Source organism: Lytechinus variegatus, chromosome 14 (assembly GCF_018143015.1).
Source record: "Lytechinus variegatus isolate NC3 chromosome 14, Lvar_3.0, whole genome shotgun sequence".
Classification (NCBI taxonomy): Eukaryota; Metazoa; Echinodermata; class Echinoidea; order Temnopleuroida; family Toxopneustidae; genus Lytechinus; species Lytechinus variegatus.
Window position 1 is genome coordinate 27,043,498 of NC_054753.1, and position 13,944 is coordinate 27,057,441.

General features: G+C 37.0%; 1 protein-coding gene across 2 annotated transcripts in view; it reads right to left on the bottom strand.

Moving 5' to 3' along the window:
* Positions 1-13,944, bottom strand: part of LOC121427234 (arf-GAP with coiled-coil, ANK repeat and PH domain-containing protein 2-like) — a 66,365-nt gene that overhangs the window by 51,883 nt on the left and 538 nt on the right. The window lies entirely within an intron of this gene.

A 13,944-nucleotide genomic window follows, 5' to 3' on the forward strand; every position in this document is an offset into this window, starting at 1 on the left:
CTACATCTCTCATATAACTGTATTATTACAGTGCAATAAAGGGGGGATTTCCATCTATACTACATGATCGGAAGACTACTGAAGATGTTCACTGTTGGATTTATCCATCATCGAGCATCATCTGAAATGAGCATAGAGGTATTCCTAGAATGACAGGCATCTCTACACCAGGGTTTATGGCAGGCCCCACAACTTCATAAATACAGCCAAGAAGTGCACATGGCAATGCCATTGGACTGTGTTTTGCTTTGTGATTTATATTTCTTTGCACATTCCCCTTCACTTGTTATGTCTATGGCTCACATACATGTACATGTATATCATGTATACAGTGGGTGGTGCCTAAAAATTGTACTTTCTCATAGGATGTATGAATGACCATGTGAATTAAACTATTACAAGGGGTATTAAAGAGTTTTCACAGCCAAGATCTTTTATTCTCACACTCTTTTCCCTCTTCTTTTTTCTACACTGTATTCCAGTACTTGAAAAACTACTGTATGGGGGCGAAAGTGGTCAGACCCCTTCCCAGCCCCCACCCCTGTCGCCACCAGGAACTGTGAAAAAGCATGATACTTGCAGATTTTGTATTTTGCAGCTTATTAGCTTTTAATTGATGTCTTTATGTGTAATTCAATTTCATTTTTCACCCAAAAGCAATAAGATTGATATAAAGTGGAATTGAAAGGAAAAGAAGGTGGATCGGAAGAGAGGGCGGGGATGCATTTATAATAATAATAATAAAGGGTATTCATATTGCGCACATATCCACCTTGTTAGGTGCTCAAGGCGCTCCTAAATTACCCGGCTAAGCTAGGCGTTCATAGCGCACACAGCTTTATAAGGAATTACTTCCTACCGGTACCCATTTACCTCACCTGGGTTGAGTGCAGCACATTGTGGATCAGTTTCTTGCTGAAGGAAATTACGCCATGGCTGGGATTCGAACCCACGACCCTCTGTTTCAAAGTCCGAAGACTAATCCACTGGGCCACAACGCTCCACATATAATCCACCAAGGTCCCGTCTTACAAAGAGACTTTACAATTGATCTGATCAACCTCAATTATATGGAAATCCATCAATGTAATAAATCACTGCCCTTTGAAAACAAAGCTCTAGAAGCATACTTAATTGTCAAGAAAACAGAGAATGTATGAGTATACATGTACATCATCTAGAAAATAGTTACTTTGAACAATCATGTTTTTAGATGTTGACGTTGTTTGCTTTCCATATAATATATGTAGTTTTAGTTTATTGGATCAATTGACCCTATTCGTAAGACAGGGCCCAGATGTACATGTAAGTACATTTTGTCTTCCATGTTTTGCTGCATCTCCACAAGACAAAGACATAAATGTAGCATAACAAATTTGTAGTTTGGTTTTGTTACTATTTTTTTGCACATGACTATATTGTACAACAAAAGTTGAAGTACAGGTACCTGTGATCTTTCTATCCTGGGGGTATTCTGAAACAGTACAAGTATTAGATCTATTAGCTTTCTGGCTATACATGTATATTTAAAACAATGAATAAAAAAAATCCTGGAAACAAACAGATACAGTCATACCTCTCTATTTATAAAAAAGACCAAATTGGTGGTTTCAGTGAGTCACTTCTAGGGGTAAACAAGTGGAATGCCTCTGGCCGTCTCACCTGCATCACGCGGTTCAATATAGCAGCAGTGCTGACTTTGAATACTACTCTAACTCGCACAAGATGTTCAGTGATACATGGTTACTCTTATGTCCACTTTTTATGAACTACATGTAGACCAATAAACTTACAGAGATATGATGGTTATTCACCAAAAAACCCCAACATGGCCAAAGTTCATTGACCTTACATGACCTTTGACCATGATCATGTGACGTGAAACTCAAACAGGATATTCAGTGATACTTGATTACTCTTATGTACAAGTTTCATGAATCAGATCCATAAACTTTCAAAGTTATGATGGTAATTCAACAGATACACCCAATTCGGCCAAAGTTCATTGACCTTTGACCTTGGTCATGTGACCTGAAATGTGCACAGGATGTTCAGTGATACTTGATTACTCTAATGTCCAAGTTTAATGAACTAGCCCAATAAACTTCCAAAGTTATGATGGTAATTCAACAGATACCCCCAATTCGGCCAAAGTTCATTGACCCTAATGACCTTTGACCTTAATCATGAGACCTGAAACTTGCACAAAATGTTCAGTGATGCTTGATTACTATTATGTCCAAGTTTCATGAATCAGATCCATAAATTTTCAAAGTTATGATGGGAATTCAACAGATATCTCCAATTCGGCCAAAGTTCATTGACCCTAAATGACCTTTGACCTTGGTCATGTGACGTGAAACTCATGCAGGATGTTCAGTGATACTTGATTAACCTTATGTCCAAGTTTCATGAACTAGGTCCATATATTTTCTAAGTTATGATGACATTTCAAAAACTTAACCACAGGTTAAGATTTTGATGTTGATTCCTCCAACATGGTCTAAGTTCATTGACCCTAAATGACCTTTGACCTTGGTCATGTGACATGAAACTCTAATAGGATGTTCAGTAATACTTGATTAACCTTATGGCCAAGTTTCATGAACTAGGTCCATATACTTTCTAAGTTATGATGTCATTTCAAAAACTTAACCTCAGGTTAAGATTTGATGTTGACGCCGCCGCCGTCGCCGCCGCCGTCGGAAAAGCGGCGCCTATAGTCTCACTTTGCTTCGCAGGTGAGACAAAAAAAAAAGACTGAAAGGACTTGAAACAGAAAGAAAGCATGACCAAAACTCAAATCCTATTATCTCCCATTACAATACAATTCAATCATGCAGTAGCTACAGTTTGACTGAATGGTGACAGACACAATAGGAATCATGGACCACAAAAGCTCAATAAAACTATTTAAAAAAAAGACCATTATACATTTTGGCTTTTAAAGGAAACCAAAACCCAAGAAGAGAAGTAATCTTATTGGAAAGAGTAAAATGAGAGGAACAATTTAAAAAAAAGTTTCATCAAAATTAAGCCTGAGTCGAATCGATTTTAAAATCGGTGTTCGATCGATGTCATCGAACACCGGTGCAGATTTTGCAAAATCGGTGCATCGAAAAAAAAAAAAAAACGTCGGCCGGCCGATTCGTTTGGTTTACACAATCATCAAAATATCAGCAATGTCCAACTTAACTACTACTTCCTTGATTTCTATTGCCCCCAAAATGAAACCGATTGAGTAATTATGATGCTATTCACCATTAATTTGAAGTTTATTTCGATCATAGTTCGAGTCTTACTCGTCTGCTCGTGCCGAGATAATTTATGCACGATGAATTCATGAATGGAAGTCATGGCCATCGATCGTGCATGCGCAGTAGGATGGGGGGTCGGGTGTCCGGACACTTCATTTTTTTGAAGCCATCTTTTTTGTCTGTGGATTACATTAAAAATAGGAATTCATTACTTGTAATCATTTTCTATTTTGTTCTTTATATTTCCTAACATTTTGTACTAAAAATTGATGAAACTTCGCTTGTAAATTTTTCCAAATGACATTCTAAAATTGATCGTCCGGACACATAACCCGTGCGGATACACAACAACTGGGTATACTGTTCTTTAATCAAACCAGAAAATGGCCGGAAATTGACGCGATCAACGTAAAATAAATCTTGCTTTCATGAACAATATTAAAATCATGACCATAGAACATTATTTAATCGTAATATTTAACAATAATTTGCATATGATAATCATTAAAATGAATTTAGAGCTTGATGTGAAACATTTGTATTTCGTTTCAATTTTCAATGGCGGACATCTCATGACGATCGACTTGACTTCTTGAGTCGAGCTAGTGCACTTGTCTAAAAAAAATAATCATCACGTCAGGATTAATTTTTGAACATTGTCTACATGCAAAAACTCTGTTCAAGTTCGTAATATCACCATATAATAACATTTTACATGACAAAACAGAGAAAATTGCGTTTGATTTTTTTCCCATCAATTTGAAGCTAGTTTGTGCCCAACTTTGGGCTCTGATTTCATGAATGGGAAAATATGTCATACGTCATCGAACACGCATGCGCATTGTGCTTATTTTCTCGGAGCTTGGAGGAGATCGACGTCCAGAAATGGAATCATAGAAATAATCCCAGTATTAATTCTTCCATATGAACATAACATACTTTGCTGACATCGTCAATATTCTTAGTATGACCATAAAATCTTGTTAAATCGTAATAATTTAGATGAATTTAGGGCTCGATTCGAACCATTCGTATTTATTTTGATCGCATGCTCAATTGCGTCTAAAAAACTGGATTGTCAATATCAGGATTAATTCTCGAACATCGTCATAACTCATATTCCACAATCTTTCCTCACAATCGTTATATCAGCATTGAATAGCAATTCAAATGACCATCCAGAAAAAATTACGTATTTATTCCCATAAATTTATTTGGAGCTCATTTTGGATCCAACTACACAATCTCAGGCAAGTTACAGCGCTCTCCGTTGATTGCACTTGTTTGCTGGCGCTGACGTCAAGCACGCCTGTCGTTTCGGGAGAGTGAGTGTACGGAGCTGCGGACGGGGCTGGTGAATGGCCTGCGAATGCTAGTTGACCGAAAATCATTCGGATCGACTCTGCGTCATTAATGTCTTTATTATTGTTTCATTTTAAACTTATATGTTGTCATCTGCAAATATCATTGTTGAAGATATTTTGGGAAGAATTCTGCTTTGGTCCCCGGCCTTTTTTGTGTGTTTTGTGATCATGGAAAATACAAACATACTTTGCTCTGTCATCTGCTTGTGCAACGCTCACCCGGCCAACGCCAGCAGCGCATACCGTCAAAGCGCATTGCATCGACGCAAAAACAAGACTAAATTTTCCCCGCCTTCAATATTCGATGCATCGATGTTTGATCGAATTAGAGCTGTCGAACACCGGTTTTCAAAATAATCGATATGACTCAGGCTTAATCAAAATCGGTTATGAAATAAGCAAGTTATGGGAGTTTGAAAACTCTTGTTGTACTTTCTATGGGCATCTTCAAATTGGCAAACGTGCTTCAAAATGGCTGATTTTGTGTCAGACAACTCTCCATTTGTTTTTTACACAAATTTTCAGATTTTCCTCATTATCTTTCAAATTGCATCTTGCCTCCTTCTGAGCACAACATATGTCATGGGAAAATATAATCCACACCATACATGTACATGTATATGTCAAGGTCAGCAGGAGATAATGTGAAATATGTAAAATAAAGGGGAAAATCTGAAAATATGTGGACAAAACAAATGGAGAGTTGTCCACAAAATCAGCCATTTTGAAGCACGTTTGCCAATTTGAGGATCCACATAGTAAGTACAACAAGACTTTTGTAACCGATTTTGATGAAACTTTTTTTAAATTGTTCCTCTCATTTTACTCTTTCCAATAAGATTGCTTCTCTCCTTGGGTTTTGGTTGAATCCTTTAAGTAAATGCCACAATTTGCTTCATCAATACAGCTCCATGTACATGTACAGACATGGTACCAAGGGACCTAAAACAGAATGCTGTACATGGACAATGCACTTTATACATGTACATGTAGCATCACCTGATTTACAATCCTATCATCACTGACATGTGGAAGTTTGACTCTGAAAGTCAGATTAGGATTTAGGAATAATTGAATGAACGAATTTATTTAGTATCCAATGCAACCATACTAATAATTTACAAGTTTACAGCCAATCAGTATAGATCAGCAAAGATAATAGGAACCAGAAAACAGCATGAATGCTAGTCAAGAGAGTCACACAAAAGGGATCATTAGCTCAATAAAAAATGCCTTTTAATAAATACAGGCTTTTGGAGACTTCTCTGTTCTATATTTGATTTATCCAGAGGCTGCTGTATGACAGGAAATAATACAGCATGACCTACATACATACACTGTACATTGACTCAAATCCTATTATTCTCTTCTAATACAATTCAATCCAATCACACAGTAGCTGAAGTTGGACTTAATGACTGAATGACCCAACAGATCATAACCACAAAAGCTCAACAGTATAAAGGGCCTTTATGAGATTTTGTGAAGATAAGCGTGCTATATTTACTTTTATCTAGGGGCGGTGTTTCCCATACAATAATTGCGCAATGATGCAATTATTCAAGTTTGAAAGGATATCCCTCAATACCTGAATGGATGAAGCTGGATGTGTCATAGCAAAGTGTGACTACACCCTACAGTTCCAGTACACAACATTCAAGTGTATCTTAGCAGGCTTCACACGCATTGATGGTGATGATGTCATTGTAAAAACAGCATGCATTCAAGGGGAGGGGTGGGGGGGTGTCTAATTGTAATTGATACCCACATGCACATGTGCTAGTAAAATATGTACATACTGTACTGTACATTCAACAACCAAACCTGCACTATCTAAAGGACAAGTTCACCCCAACATAAACTTGATTTGAATAAAAAGAGAAAAATTCAACAAGCATCACACTGAAAATTTCATCAGAATCGGATGTACATGTAAAACAAAAAAGTTATGGCATTTAAAAGTTTCGCTTTATTTTACAAAATAGTTACACATCGAGGTCGAGATCGAGGTCAGCATTGCGCTTGTCTGATTTTTCTCTATTGATTCAAATCAACATTTTTTTGAGGTGGACTTGACCTTTAATAAACCATTCCCTGCTTTTGAAGATAAAACATTTTGCAGCATTAGACAGAGAATCAGAACACCTTTAGCCTTTTCAAAAATGTCAGCGTGTATTCACTTATAAGGGTTCATCAAGGTATTAAACAGAAAAATGTTCCAATCAAATTTTAAAAAAAAGGGTAGTAAAAGTCGGAAGCTTAAAATTGTCGAAAGACATCTACATGAAAAATCCATGGTCATGGATGCCTTATTGATTGGTCTGAATGCTGACTTTCATTGCATATTTTTGTGCCCTTTTTATGGCTCTGATGTGTTGTACATTATATTTTGAACCGTACATGTGCATACCGTACATACATTGTACTTCTTTATCGACCAACTTTTAAAAGTCAAGAGGATCAAATGAAATGTAACCCGGGGGGGGCCACTTACATTGACGAGTGGATACCATGCGCGACCAAAAAAACATGTAAAAAGGATGTCCTTTTCACGATAGGGCACGTTACGTACGTAACGTGATAAGGGTGTCAAAAACACAAAAATAATGAAAAAAGGGTATCTACCGTATTTCGCTAGGAAAATTATGTGTTTAGGGTCGAATTTGCGGGGATGATAAAACAAAATTAAAATGTTTTATAAAGGATGTTCTTTTGCCCCAATACTACGTGTTTAGAGTCCTATTTGCGCGAGGTGTAGAAGGTGAGGTCGTATACTAAACCAAATAAGGTAAAGCCGACGACCGAAGGACCCGTAACAATAAAACATTCCTGTACTTGTTTAGGGGTTCATTTCAGGGAATATTTGCCAAGAGTATCGTTTTGTTTCCAATACTTGTTAAGGGTAGTGTTTCACACGCCAAAGTGCATTTTCAGAATATGGAAATTACGTGTTTAGGGTGCTTTTCGAGACCCCATGGTCGCGCATGGTATCCACTCGTGAATGGAAGTGGCCCCCCCGGGAATGTAACATTCATGTTTCTTTTTCCATATTCATTTGAAAACAGGAACAATCATACAAGTCCTCATAACAATCCATCATTACCATTGGTGAGGAAGGAAATAAAACCGGAATGAGGGGATGCCTGATTTGCATGTATTGACTTCCTACATGTAAACCAAGGGGTATTTGACCTTCCACCACAAAACCAACCCAACGATATAGATATAAAACTGTAATTTGCAACAGAAATTCCATACATTTAAGTCAGGAAGTCACCATTCAATATTATCAAAGACAAAGGTACAGTGACCACTCATACATGGTCATGCGTCATGAGCTCGCCCCCCAAAAAGGGTGGTGCTGTTACACATTTTCGCTTCGTGCTTTAGTAATTCTGAATTATTTTCAAAACCATAGAGGCTATTCCAACAAATTTAGTATCATTTTAAAGCTGAATTATTAATGCAATAGCCTGGAAAGTTTCATTGCTGTAGACTTTTTAGAACTTGAGTTATAGCTCTCAAAAGTCAGGACACCAGAGGTGATGAGGGGTGGTGCCGGAAGCGGCGCCGCCTGTACAAAGTCAATGGGAAAACGCAATTTTTGGTGTAATTTTTGGGAAAGCATCAATATTTTTGTCAAAACTTGGCCTAAACCTACAAACTTGGTATCAAATTGAAGCTAACATACTCTTCTTTACTGTCTAATGATTGAAAAGTATGTTTTTCCATGTCATAGACCTGTGTGATTAGGTTGAAACATAAAAATCTGATAAATTTGCAATGTCTTAATTTTGACATTTTTTCCAGATTGACACATATTTGAATGACAGTTATTGTTAGCACTAAACTTGCATCAATTACAAAAAAAAACACTTCCTACAATTCTGAGGGGATGAAAATACTGCTCAGTATTAAGGCAAATCATCCAAATTATTAACTGACAAAGGTCAATGACCTTCAAACATCCAGAAAATGTGTTATGAATTTTAGAAAGTTTAGCATTATTTTCTTAAAAGCACCAAGTTTGTACATCTTCACTGATGTCTTATTACACATTCATGTATACATATTTCACTAAATACACACACTGACATTTAACAATAAGTGTCTGTGTGAAATGGTCAAATGGACATAACCTACCTCAAATGCTATCATACCAAAGGACTGCATACTATATTTTGGCTTTGAACTCATCAAAACCCGCCATGGCTTTAAACTATCAAACACAGACTATGTGGATATAATGCGTGCAATTGCACTTTAGAAACTTCTTTCATGAAGCTGCAGTAGTCATATAAATTGATGTTTGTACATACAGCATCTGCAAACTTGTTTCCTGAAGTCTTTACTCCTGAACCTATAGACATTGTCTCTTGCATGTCGTCATCACTTGGCAGATCATTGTAATAAGAGCCTCGGTATAAAGCAAATTGTGTAACTTACACATGTACATTTCAATTGTTACTTTTTCTTTGAATTGTTTATGTACCTACATGTACCTTCAATTCAATTTAAAATGTTAATAACTTATAAATTCTGATATGTACAAGTCAAAGAAAACCCAACAAATGTTGGTATTGCAAGCATTATAACACCTGATATATAGCAAGGCTCCACATTAACTTTTTTTGGTGGTGGCCCATTCGGGCCACCAAAACCTTCAAATAATTTTTTTTGGTGGCCCACTAATAAAGTTTGGTGGCCCGAAAAATATAAAGAAAAACATTAATTAAAAATGAATAAAACAAACTGAAATATTCTGCAATCACTAACACGTACCACTATTCTTTGTACATCTTGTATATAAATCGTGCTTGCTGTTATTTTACTTTGCATAAAACAAAAGAAAAAATGAAGAAAGAAAAAAACAAAGAACAGGTCATAAAAAAATTTGAGAAAAACAAAAGAAAATTTAAGAAAAATAAATAAAACAAAATTATCAAAAAATGGGGAAAATTATTATTATTCAGTGGAAACATGTTCTTTAATCAGGTATTTTCAATGGGAAGGGGTATAAATGGTTTAATCACTGAAAAAAATGAAAGAAAAAAATAAAATGGCAAAAGTTATCTGGAAAAAACAGTGAGACAATTCCTTCCCTATATTTGACAAAATGATGGAAAAAAATCACATGTCATATCAATGAAATGCCTTCCCAAAGTATTTACTTCCTTAAGAGTGGTTTAAGAAGTCATTTGTAAACAAGAAAGAAAGAGCGGCCTATTTATTTTTGGCTCAAAGAGACACAGCTTCGAAATAAACCAAATATCAACATACATACAAATGCACATATGGGACTGTGATGTACTCACCTATGTGTATTAATGCATTTGGAAATCGGTCTTTTTGAGTCAAAAGAGAGGTCATAATTCCTCCTTTTAATGCTTTCAATTAATCAGGTTTCAGTAATATGGACTGTAGAAGGGCATTTCATTGGTGTAAAATGTGACTTTGACGTAGATTTCCAAAGTTCTGGGGAAGATTTCTTAGCAGTAACATTTCGTATCGCAGCTCCCTGGGTCTGAATAGTCTGCTCGTGCACAGCTAGCTGCATTGGTTTCATGCATGCAAAGCTCAGCCAGACAGCCGGCGCGGCCGGCTGAATAATAGTTACTGTATGCTAGCGGTAGGCCTACATACTGTCATGACTATGCACTCTTTGTGTGTAGATTAACAAAAAAGGCGCATGACGAATTGGCTTGCAATTTTAACTGTAGAAGGTTGATAAATGCATGCAAAATCGGGAGAAAAATTGCGCTACTTTGAAAATTATTGGTTGCCCGATTCGGGCCACCAAAACTTAACATTTTTTCAATAATGGTTGCCCGAGATGAATTTTTGGTGGCCCCGGGCCACCGGGCCACCGCTAATGTCGAGCCTTGTATATAGTATATGATTCCTGAAACGCATGATTTTTTTGGGCTAAAGTCGGGGTCAATTTTCAGATCATTAATTGAACATGAACCCTACACAATTATATATTGTTAGAAAGGTCTGAATGTGTTCTGTCATAATATAACATTATTTTTGTCATAGGGGTACTACACAAAATTTTATGACAAAAACCATGAGATTAAAAAAATATCAGAATTTCCCTATTCAAGTCCATTTAAAACTGTTGCCTTACACCTAATGCTATTTTTGAGTGCAGATTTGGATTCCTTGTGCAATTTCCTTTCAGAAAATGTATACTTTTGCTATCATAGGGTGTATACTTTGTCAGATAAATGTTTTTAAAGTTGAAAGTGCGTCGCGAAAGCAAAAATCACAATGTAACGCAAAAGGGGGCGACCTCATGACGGTGACCACATGTATTTTGTCAACATTTCCAGTTCAGATGTGAACTGCATGTATATGTACAAGTTATTAAATACATGTAGATGATCACTTGCCCTTTTTGTTATGGTCAGAAATTTGAAAAGGTACACTGTATGATCTTACAAAATTGGATCTGTGGTCTGGTCCTGATAATCTGGTGCCGACAGTGACAGGTCGCCAGTGGCATAATAAACCAAAACTTTTTTTTAGGCTAGATTTGGCATATCCCATAAAACTTTAAAAGTTGAGGGTGATCAAGGAAAATTTTTGACAATTTTATTACAGAAAATCCAACGCTGCGATAGACTTTAATTAAAAAAATGAAATTATATTTCACCCTTTCTCTCTTTCCTTTTCTATTATTTTCATGGTTGTGTTTTTTTTTTGGGGGGGGGGCAAGAGGCGGCCATCAGGTCACTATCACCAGCAGACCACTGATTCAAATACATGTATTGCATTGCTAGACAAAAGCTCAAAGAATCTCACCAATAACCAAAAATGTAAAAATTGAAAAATAACTGAAATAGAGCTTTACATAAATTTTTAAAGAGAAGGAAAAAATCATTATACATGTAGTGCCAATAGTTTCAGGTATACAAACCCCTTGAACATTGTTGACAAGATAAAATGTATGATCTGAACCTTCTTTGTAGTCTGAGAAATACCGGGGTAAATATTGTTGGTACATACAATGATACATTACGATGATGCGCATTTGAAAGGAAATCAGCATACTCAACGTGACAAACATGTGCTGACGACGCGACACTTAAGCCAAAGACACTACAGGAAGAGCGCCAGAAAGCGTTAGGTAAGTTGGTATGCATTCACATATTGTCAGTTCCAAAAATTGGAATTGTCTTAAGCTCAACTGACACTTGCACGCATTGTGGTTCCCGCATAGTTTGTGCATGGGCACGCACTCATGCGTGCCAATGCGAGAACTAAGCGTCCCAGCTTGCGGATAGGTGCGTGGCAGTGCGGGCCAAAATTTTAAACCAGTTGAAAATTTTGGCACGCATTCCAAATTCGTTAACTGTTCGTGAACTATGCGCAACCCATGTGCAACCTAGTTGTGCCACTGCGTACCACTGCATGGTATCCAAATATAAATTTTGTGGTGCAAAGAATACATGTAGTAAGCACACCCCCCGGGTAGTGGCATGCAGTTCATGACTAGTTCACGACAGGGTCAAGCATACTTTGCGAATAGGCCAAGCATACTTCACGCATATTTTGTGAATGATATGCGCAAAATTGTGAGTGCAGACCACGTGATCAGTGTGAGTCGTCCTAATCCACGAACGTAGAGCCGGGTGTAAACACCAGAATATTCAAACTTGCCCTACATGTAGATACGCCACAGAATAGGGTGTTGAGAGTCTGTTGCTGAAAGCACGTCTGGACAGTGCGTGAACACTGCGCGAACTATGCGCAAACTTGTCATGAACGTGTCGGGATATTGCGTGAACTGATATAGCCAAGTCGTGCCATAAAGTATCCCGCACTTACACGCATCAATGCGGGCACCACAATGAGTGCAAGTTTCAAGCAGGCATTAGAAAATAACAAGGATATCCCTATAAACATCGACAAATCATGTCTCGATAATAGGCTAGAATTTTCTTCGAAAAAAGTTGGGCAGTCATCATCAGATTGAAAAAAAAAATGGTAACCCATGTCTTCGCACCCATTCACTTTCCACACATTATGGGTATATTGATGAGAAACTATTAAAAGGATGCATTTTGAGGCCATCTCAAGAAATGCCCAAAATTCATTATTTTTCCATTTTGAGTCAACTCAAATTTGTCTATAGTAAAATGTGTTGCATGTGTTAAGTTTGGCTGTGTACCGTACCTTCTATCAAGTAGGATGGGGGGTCGGGTGTCCGGACACTTTATCTTTTTGAAGTCTTCTTTTTTGTCTGTGGATTACACTAAAAATATGAATTCATTACTTGTAATCATTATCGATTTTGTTCTTTATAATATTTCCTACCATTTTGTACTAAAAATTGATGAAACTTTGCTTGTAAATTTTTCCAAATGACATTCTAAAATTGATCGTCCGGACACACAACCCGTCCGGATACACAACAACTGGGTATACATGTAGATACGTGTGTGCGCAGACAAGGGGGACTACGCCATACAAAACCTAGACCAAACGCTTCAGTCTCTGTATTTTGGTTGTTCCGCTGAACTATGTTGGCTCCACTCACCATACATAGACTGAAGAGGTTGGGGGTCCGTGGCTACAGACGTTATAGTGAACTAGCGTTTTATTAGATCGCGATTTAAAACTGTTTTTTACAGTTTAATGATATACATTATCAGGGAAATACAAATAATTTAAGTAATTGCATACCTTGGACCGGAGTTATTGAAAAAAAATCCACTGGATGATTGAGAAATCTGTCATCTAAGACATTTTCTCCTGACGTGACGGTTTTTCTTGCAAGATGCCATCTTGAATGACGTCATTATCGTTAATGTCTCGATATATCGCGATTATAACTATTATCGTTTGTCTTCGTGAGTGTATCGTATCGTATTATTGCCTTGTAGGTGTGCTGGTGGAATGCAATATCGATATCACATTTGTATATTGTTGACGCCCTCTCCGTTCGTTTGTAAATATTTCATAGTTTGGCTGCCTTAATTTGGATCGATTAGCTGTGCTTTTCCCAACTAAACATCGGTAAAGTATAATTTTCATGCATTTTCATCTATATCGTTTAAAGTATTTTAAAATTGAATAATTAAATATTTTTAATTTGTAGTTTACATATCCTTAGAGTGTAACTTCGATGTGAAATATTACACAAAAGTTTGGACTCTGGTCGGACAAAAATAACAAATGGGAGCCCACACGGACACTTTACCGTCGGTGAATGGGGATTACAGTAAAATGTCAGAAATTGTTGAATAAATCCCCAGAAACGACGGTTATTCCTGTCTATACAAAACCATGCCTGAGCCTGGCTTATTTACACCTCG